The 10,067-nt window shown below is 36.2% G+C and overlaps 1 non-coding gene across 1 annotated transcript; it reads right to left on the minus strand.

Moving 5' to 3' along the window:
* Window positions 1–7,379: 7,379 nt before the first annotated feature.
* LOC149786861 (small nucleolar RNA U3) lies at window positions 7,380–7,602 on the minus strand. The gene has a single exon (XR_016425293.1). It is a non-coding gene; the product is annotated as a small nucleolar RNA U3 (small nucleolar RNA).
* Window positions 7,603–10,067: the final 2,465 nt, after the last annotated feature.

A 10,067-nucleotide genomic window follows, 5' to 3' on the forward strand; every position in this document is an offset into this window, starting at 1 on the left:
AACAATTTAATGATTTTCACCAGACTATATCAAATAATTTCCTGATTTTTCAAGGTGTTTCAAAAATAGAGTTATCAATTTATTTCGTGTTGTTTTACACATACTCTAATAAATCGTCATTTTCCAAAAATTCATTGTTGATAACGACATTTGTAAAGTTAAACACATCATGTTTCTGCACTTGCCTTTGAAATGGTAACGATAATGAGCAAATATTACGAATGACAATTGTTTCATGGTGAACGTAAGGGACTTAACTCTTAACAAATTAAAGATAGCATGGTTAGACGTCATATTTTATTATATCGGGATAACTAGCATTTAATCTATAGCAGGTGATTAGTAGTACTGATAGTATATAAATGGCTGCGTTATTGATCAGAAGGGCGGACGGTGTTATTTATTTCTGTGACGCTGTAGGCAAAGTTTTTGAGAACGAGTTCGTTGAGGTTGCTTTTCGCCTCGGTGTCAACTTTTTCATTTCCCGGAATTAGGATGTGGGAAGGGATCAACTTTTCATCGAGTTCAATTTTAAAAGAAATGGAATTGCCATATTTGTTTACGTTTATATCTGGCCTGAGTTATCATATTGGGTGTGCTTTTTTTTTTATTCGTCGGATACCAAGGATTGTAGGAAGGCTGCGCGAATCGCTCCCTGAATGAGCTTGCATCATTAACGTGTGCGGTCGTTTAACCATGGGGGATAGAGCCAGCACTTAACAAGATTTTACCCTTAATTAATGTGCCTTAAAGAGCACCCATTTCGGGGATCTCTTTGTGCGCACCGTGAACTGTTTATTTGCTGGGAAACAGGAGAAACTACACGACCATTTCTGTATGCATCACATGTTTACGATTTGACATGTCTGGACTTGGTGCGGGAGGTGAGTTGCCGGAAGATGGCACTGTTGTGTTGGATAAAGGCCCAAGTGATTCAGGGTGAACTTTGGATGTTTGTGGCCAAAATGAAGTTTCGTCTAGCATTTAACTAAATGTGATAGTTAAGTTTGACTCTTAACAGTTTCATGAGGAGGGAGATGGCCCAAAAGTTAGCCCCTCCAAGGTTGCGGAACAAGTTGACATCTCGATTGTACCGTTTTATGAGTTCTTTGATGTTGGTCGCGATTTGCACTTCACTGAGTAACATACCTAAGAAAGTCTCTTATTTTTCGAACTTTTCGGGATTTTGTCTGTGTCCCAGATTTTCTTATTAAGGTCAATTACTATATTAGGTCAGAATTTTTGAGTAAAAGTATTAAGATTGAAGTTTTCTATAAATTGTATTAAAAGTAATTTTTCATTAAATTATATTGAAAGTAATTTCCCACTAAAATATATTGAGATTAATTTGATCTATTTCTGTACTACTACTGTATACTATTTTAATAAAGATTTTGCTTTTACAAGCAAGTGCAAAACCCCATAAAATACATTTCTCTAGTATCCAAAGGTCAGCAAATTTTAGACTTGGTGGGAAGCTGCTGAACAGGTAAATTTCTAATTTCCTACTGGATTAGCACGCTAGATGATTCACGCGTTTCCCGTGGGAAAGGACGAGAGCCTTGTTCTGATTCGAAATGGACGTACAGAAGTACTGCGTATAAATTCAGAGCAAGCTTGCGCAAAATCAATTCCTCTATCGAGAATTAGAGGACTCTTTCTTTTCTTACAAGTAAGAATCGTCTGTGTTCGTAAACTTCTTTAAAGTATAAGGACTTTTTAATGTTGACATTTTCACGACAAATTTCAATCTAGTCTTGATATTTGTGTAACATTTTTGTGAGTTCTTTCTATTTTATATTATAATGTAATGGAATGTTTAATCGTTTCAAAGAATTTATATTCGTTTGTGTTTATGGTATATACCATCGGAAATGACGAATTCGCTACAAACTTCATGTTTAGATTTAATTTGGAAATAAAAGACTTTTGAAGTAATAAAAGAATGATGTTTCAGTAACCTATTCCAAATTAGTATTCTATGTTAAATTTAGGAAAATACATTTATTCAAAACGATTGTTGCATTATATCACAGCTATTGAATTGTATACTCTTTGGCTATCATGAATTTAGTCGAGATCTAATTAGCTGTATTGTATTCTAAAAGGCAGAAATTATACAAATGTATGAAGTTGGTAAGCTCGAAGGAAAAGTGTAATTTTATATGTATTTCATGTATTTTAAAATATAAAGTTTTATAGATGTATCTCTAAATATATCAATTATTTAAATAACATTCGTTCATCGAGAATCAGAGGACTCTGTTTTTCCTTACAGCGATTACGTACCTCTCATCGCCATTTTCCCCAAGATGTAGACGCATCTGCACCGTTAGGAGTGACGCCTTTTCTTAAGTTATGACGAAAATTATTTCATAACACTATTACGAGGTTGTTGGGTACATTTTTCTGTATCTCGTGGCCTAGTATAACTTCTTCAGGGAATGTAGGAGAAGGCATTGCCGTTTAAGGCCTTGGACCATTCGGCTTTTACAAATCGTAGGTTCAATGGACTGCTAGTGTTCCCAGACAAGTAAATACCATTGTAAATGCCTTATTCATTTTTTTGTGGCTTTTAAAGACGTATTTAATTTTATCGTTGATACTCGTTCTAGATTCAGTAGCTTACAAATGAGGGGGGGGGGACGGGTGCCAGATATCTTGCAGTGCCAAAACCATATGCGCCAAAGTTATTTAGGGGCCAGAATCTCCTTTTGGCCTTGATCGTCGACCCGGGCGCCAGTTACTCTTAATACAACACTGATTGGACTACTTTAGTTTTGTTATTATTTCCAAGTATCTTCGGGGTAGTCGACTCGTTTTTCCTCTCATTTATTTATTGCGTTGCCATACCCACCCCGTCGAGTTAGTGTTGAAATACAATTTTGAGCAGTGGTCTGTCTCTCTCTCTCTCTCTCTCTCTCTGGGATTTTGTGTTTGCTACTTGAATTATGGTTTAAGCTGCGTTTTCTTCTTTGTCAGTTGTGAAGTCAACGGCATTTTTAGTTCTTTGGGCTTATTTTTTATATAAATATTTAGTCGTTACATGACATTCTTTATTAAACCACAGCATGGATGGTTTGTCAATTGACCCTTTTATTTGGGGTATTGCAGCTTTTGCTAATATAACTAGGGTTTCGATTAGGTTGTCATTAAGGATGTCGGTGTCCTGATTGTATATTAGTCTGATGCCGATTGTTTCCCCTAAGCTGTTTCCAGTTTGCTTGTTCGCAGCCCACCTTGACGGGAGTGACGTATCGATAGGAGGTGGTAGTGGTGGTGGCTTTGTGTTGTACTTTTATGGAAAAGTGGTCGCTCCCTTAGTATCAGTATCATCGACTTGCAATCGTTTATTTATGCTATTTTGGGTGCACAAAAGTGACAGGTCTGTATCTGAGTTTAACCTGTAATATGGTCGATACTGGTGTTGGAGCCGCGCTATTTATGATGACCATGCTGTATGTTTAGGCCATTTTTCGATAGTCATGCCTCTTTAGTCAGCTTTATACTTCTCTATAGTTCTTTGTGGGTTTTGAAATTCCCGCATATTATTACACATTCGTCGAGATTATTTGTTATTTTAGTTACGTCTTCCATTGTAGAATTGTATACATCAGTTCTTTCATATATGGTGAAGATGACTACAGTGAGATTCTGTGTGTGGATTTTAATTGCTTCAATTTCCAGGTCGCATGGCTCTTAGCGGTGAGGAAGCCATGTTTTAGATATTTTGTATCATATCCTATAATATTACGGACCCTTGTAATGCCGTTCGGGTTTGTTTCATGAAGACATTTTATATCTGGCAGTTTCGTAGATTCTAGCAGTTTAATATTTATTTAGTCGGCGTTGGCTTCTAGTCCGCGCACGTTCCATTGCCACAAATTGAAAGACTTTGGCTTTGATGTCTTTTGGAGGAAAATCAGTACCCTTTTGAAATTTTGCCACTTCCCCCAACACTTGACCTGATCCGGCCCCGGACTGGTAATATTAGTACCGCCACGAGATGAGAACTAATTCTTAATAACAATATATAGAGCCACCCCAATTTAATAACCGTAAGAATCGCTATGTCAAAAATACAGACCTCTCCCATTTTTACTTAACCTAATGAACCTAAGATTCGCAATGTCAAAGAGACAGAACGAAGGTCAAGAAACGGGGGGAATATAAATTAGATAAACAAATAGAACCCACACTTTAAACATAATAACCCTAATTATAGTTCATCGAGCAGTCAATATAGACCCAAAATGGCCACAATGCAGAAATAAAAAACGATAAAGATGAAAACGTATAAATAAATCAGACCCGAGCGAGAGGGGACTAGTACTAGTACCGCCACGTTGAGAAATAGTTCTTAATAATAACTAAGACCACCACCCTCCAAGATTCTCTATATCGAAGAGATATACTGAAGATCAAGCGAACAGGGTAATGGATATAATAATAATAATAATAATAATAATAATAATGAAAATAATGAAAATTAAATTAGCTATCAAAAAAAGGAAACACAATAAAAACACAAAGATAAGACATAATGACCCCCCAACTTTTGGTACTCAGGGATAACTACAAGAAGAAAAATATCAAGAAAATTAAGAAAAGCCTATTAAAAATTAATAAGATGAATAATACAAATGAACAGTAACGAGAAGGAAACACAGATAACAATAACGCTGGAAAAAGAGGCAAACAAGGCGACAAAGAACATAAATAACGAAGATCAATACGGATAAATCACAAGTCTAGAGGCCACCAGGGAAGAGAATAACGAAGCTATTGGGGAGACAAAAATGAACCCCACAAGGGAAGAAGATGGGAGATGACAACTAATAACGAAAACAGAATGAACATCGGGAAAGACAACACCAAGTAAAAAGATGAGTCTAAAGTCTATCTTAGGAATAAAGCAAAAGGAAATTGCCATCCCAAATACTCTACCCAAAAGAAGAAAAAAGTGCAATGCCCAAACCCCATACATGGGAAATAATCTACCCATCCCCCACCTTGGAACCCGAGTGAATCATACTTATCTACAATTCACGCATAGTATAGCACACATAACATGGCACCCAGGAAAGAAAATATACATCTATAGCTTACACACCTTATGTCACCCACATGCAAAACATAGCAGTACATGTACCGCCCCTACCCCACTTTAAACAAATATGGCAAACACAACACAATCATCAAATAGGACTTTCGTTCTCACCCAAGAACGCCCTCTCTAGGCGAAAATTAGGGCCCTGAAAAGACTAACCGGATCAGCATGCTGGTGTCGTGAAGTAACGGCGACGCGAAAACCAAATAAAGATCATAAAAATCATGCGGTCAACATGAGTCATCTTCATTGGTAATGTTTTGGTAAACAAGTACATTAAAACAAACTGACCGATAGGAAAATTTAAAACTCACTGCTATCATATACGCTAGACAAGGTTCCGATATGATAAATTATGCAGATAGGGTTATCATATCAGAACCTTGGTTAGCGAAGATGCTCAGTTATTGGATCAGGGCATGTAACCACTGCATTGTTCGATGTTAGGATAAGGAGTGACGACGCAATATAGACGAATGGGCATAGATTTGGCATAACAACCAGCTGGAAGGCGGAAGGAGGCAATGAAGACTAAGAGTGATTTTAAACGGACTTGCATGCCGACAGGCGCAAAGCAACCTTAATTGAAAGCAGCAGAAGGGAAAGACTATGCAACCACACTGTTTCAGTTCAAAGAAAAAGAGTGGTAAACAGGTGTTTTGGATGAGTGTGCATGCAGCAAGAGATTACAAATATGGATTTATTTTCACCAAGATTTGTTAAGATTACAGTTTTGTCCCTAAAATATCGTTTTCTGTTGGAAGCCTTATTGTTCCTAACAGTTGGACTGACAATTATGATAAGATAAAAAAAAAAATATTTCATATATCGATTTAAATGAAATCTAGTACAAAATTTGTCTATTCGCAAATTTGTAACACCATATATAATCATACCGTGAAGATCATTTAGGTACATTTACTAACTGCATAATGGAACGCCAGGTTGTCAAACGTGCAAGTCTCTAGAAGAGGAAACAGTTTAATCGATACTTCTAAATATTCATACGTGCATCAGAAACAAGATAAATATACATTGCGTGTGCATATACGTCTCTTTTTCTGCCTATATATCTGAATACTCATTGTTGATCACATGCGTTTCTTTACTCCATCTGTATCAGCTATATCAATAATGATTTCTCTTGTCATATAATCATAAAAGAATGAAGTCCGTTTTGTACTTATCACTTGCATAATTAGGCATAGATCAAAGAAGTCGTGTAGTACTGGAAGCAGATATCCTATATTTGCACTTTTGATCATCTGGAATGATTTTCAACGATAAACCCAGAGGAAGGGCAAAACTATAAAACTATCCAACGGGCAGAGAGCTGTTAGTCACGGAAAAATCGAGTAGAATCCTAAATTTCTTTGAATATACAATAAGCTGAATAGCTTCTGTAACAATGTTGTATGCATTAGCTGACCCTGATCTGAACTTTCCTAGTCATTCGTTAATTACCCGTTGTAAATGTAATAATGACAGCCTAGATGTTACAGCTTGTTAAGTGTTGATCAGGTTGTATAATACTTAGAGAGTGGGTAATAGAAAAAAGATTTTTTTCTCTTTACTTTTCTGTCCTGTTGATCAAGAGTTATACATTTTCTATTACATTTGTTTAGTTAAATTTAGTTATATTTATTCTAGCACGTGCAAAGCTTGAGGAAGTTCTCAGCGGTTTTCTCCTTTTCGATGACACTCATTGCCAATATAAACATTACCACAAATTACAACTGCACTAATACGTACTCACTAGTTACCAGTTTATCAGAAGGTTTGTTAACCATCATCAAGGTTAGGTCGCTTGGGTTTATCTGAAGTGACTTATATGGATGTTTACGCAAATGAAGAACGGCATAAATGGAATGAATACTGTAAAATGAATAGTTCATGTATGTAATTTAATGTTGTAAGAGGTTTTTGTTACATTAGAATGTTTCTGAAAGACGAAGAAATGGGCCGCTTAAAGCACTTTCATCAATAAATGTATTGCATATTATAAATTGTAGAAGTTTCCCAGTTTGTTATATTCAGTTATTACCAATAATGGAAGTTATCTACTTTAGTAGCCACACTTTTTACACCAGGGGTCTCAAACTCCAACCACCCTGAGGACATTTTCGCTGGCCCATGTCCTGCACTACCTTGGTTATCTCTCGACATCTTGTGACACCAATTGTTTTTCGGTCACAATACGCTGGCCGCGTCTTTGGAATTCCTGCTTTACTATCATTTATTAATTTTCGTTTGTTTGTATAGAGGAAAAACCACTCAGAATGCGTCCCCTTCCTCCAACTCTCCACTTAGGGAGCAGAGGAACGGTCATCAATAGTAAGAACTTGACACCCCCGGCTGGGTGTACTGGTTCTTACCCGCTTCACGCTCAGAAGGGGACGCTATATCTCCTCCTCATGGTTTTCGCTCTCGTCAGTTTTACCCGACGACCTGGCGCATCATACTATAGAAATGATCCCTAAGAGTATGATCTTAACAATTTAATGATTTTCACCAGACTATATCAAATAATTTCCTGATTTTTCAAGGTGTTTCAAAAATAGAGTTATCAATTTATTTCGTGTTGTTTTACACATACTCTAATAAATCGTCATTTTCCAAAAATTCATTGTTGATAACGACATTTGTAAAGTTAAACACATCGTGTTTCTGCACTTGCCTTTGAAATGGTAACGATAATGAGCAAATATTACGAATGACAATTGTTTCATGGTGAACGTAAGGGACTTAACTCTTAACAAATTAAAGATAGCATGGTTAGACGTCATATTTTATTATATCGGGATAACTAGCATTTAATCTATAGCAGGTGATTAGTAGTACTGATAGTATATAAATGGCTGCGTTATTGATCAGAAGGGCGGACGGTGTTATTTATTTCTGTGACGCTGTAGGCAAAGTTTTTGAGAACGAGTTCGTTGAGGTTGCTTTTCGCCTCGGTGTCAACTTTTTCATTTCCCGGAATTAGGATGTGGGAAGGGATCAACTTTTCATCGAGTTCAATTTTAAAAGAAATGGAATTGCCATATTTGTTTACGTTTATATCTGGCCTGAGTTATCATATTGGGTGTGCTTTTTTTTTTATTCGTCGGATACCAAGGATTGTAGGAAGGCTGCGCGAATCGCTCCCTGAATGAGCTTGCATCATTAACGTGTGCGGTCGTTTAACCATGGGGGATAGAGCCAGCACTTAACAAGATTTTACCCTTAATTAATGTGCCTTAAAGAGCACCCATTTCGGGGATCTCTTTGTGCGCACCGTGAACTGTTTATTTGCTGGGAAACAGGAGAAACTACACGACCATTTCTGTATGCATCACATGTTTACGATTTGACATGTCTGGACTTGGTGCGGGAGGTGAGTTGCCGGAAGATGGCACTGTTGTGTTGGATAAAGGCCCAAGTGATTCAGGGTGAACTTTGGATGTTTGTGGCCAAAATGAAGTTTCGTCTAGCATTTAACTAAATGTGATAGTTAAGTTTGACTCTTAACAGTTTCATGAGGAGGGAGATGGCCCAAAAGTTAGCCCCTCCAAGGTTGCGGAACAAGTTGACATCTCGATTGTACCGTTTTATGAGTTCTTTGATGTTGGTCGCGATTTGCACTTCACTGAGTAACATACCTAAGAAAGTCTCTTATTTTTCGAACTTTTCGGGATTTTGTCTGTGTCCCAGATTTTCTTATTAAGGTCAATTACTATATTAGGTCAGAATTTTTGAGTAAAAGTATTAAGATTGAAGTTTTCTATAAATTGTATTAAAAGTAATTTTTCATTAAATTATATTGAAAGTAATTTCCCACTAAAATATATTGAGATTAATTTGATCTATTTCTGTACTACTACTGTATACTATTTTAATAAAGATTTTGCTTTTACAAGCAAGTGCAAAACCCCATAAAATACATTTCTCTAGTATCCAAAGGTCAGCAAATTTTAGACTTGGTGGGAAGCTGCTGAACAGGTAAATTTCTAATTTCCTACTGGATTAGCACGCTAGATGATTCACGCGTTTCCCGTGGGAAAGGACGAGAGCCTTGTTCTGATTCGAAATGGACGTACAGAAGTACTGCGTATAAATTCAGAGCAAGCTTGCGCAAAATCAATTCCTCTATCGAGAATTAGAGGACTCTTTCTTTTCTTACAAGTAAGAATCGTCTATGTTCGTAAACTTCTTTAAAGTATAAGGACTTTTTAATGTTGACATTTTCACGACAAATTTCAATCTAGTCTTGATATTTGTGTAACATTTTTGTGAGTTCTTTCTATTTTATATTATAATGTAATGGAATGTTTACTCGTTTCAAAGAATTTATATTCGTTTGTGTTTATGGTATATACCATCGGAAATGACGAATTCGCTACAAACTTCATGTTTAGATTTAATTTGGAAATAAAAGACTTTTGAAGTAATAAAAGAATGATGTTTCAGTAACCTATTCCAAATTAGTATTCTATGTTAAATTTAGGAAAATACATTTATTCAAAACGATTGTTGCATTATATCACAGCTATTGAATTGTATACTCTTTGGCTATCATGAATTTAGTCGAGATCTAATTAGCTGTATTGTATTCTAAAAGGCAGAAATTATACAAATGTATGAAGTTGGTAAGCTCGAAGGAAAAGTGTAATTTTATATGTATTTCATGTATTTTAAAATATAAAGTTTTATAGATGTATCTCTAAATATATCAATTATTTAAATAACATTCGTTCATCGAGAATCAGAGGACTCTGTTTTTCCTTACAGCGATTACGTACCTCTCATCGCCATTTTCCCCAAGATGTAGACGCATCTGCACCGTTAGGAGTGACGCCTTTTCTTAAGTTATGACGAAAATTATTTCATAACACTATTACGAGGTTGTTGGGTACATTTTTCTGTATCTCGTGGCCTAGTATAACTTCTTCAGGGAATGTAGGAGAAGGCATTGCCG

The sequence above is a fragment of the Sinohyriopsis cumingii genome, chromosome 12, assembly GCF_028554795.1.
Source record: "Sinohyriopsis cumingii isolate HCF-2022 chromosome 12, ASM2855479v2, whole genome shotgun sequence".
NCBI classification, from domain to species: domain Eukaryota; kingdom Metazoa; phylum Mollusca; class Bivalvia; order Unionida; family Unionidae; genus Sinohyriopsis; species Sinohyriopsis cumingii.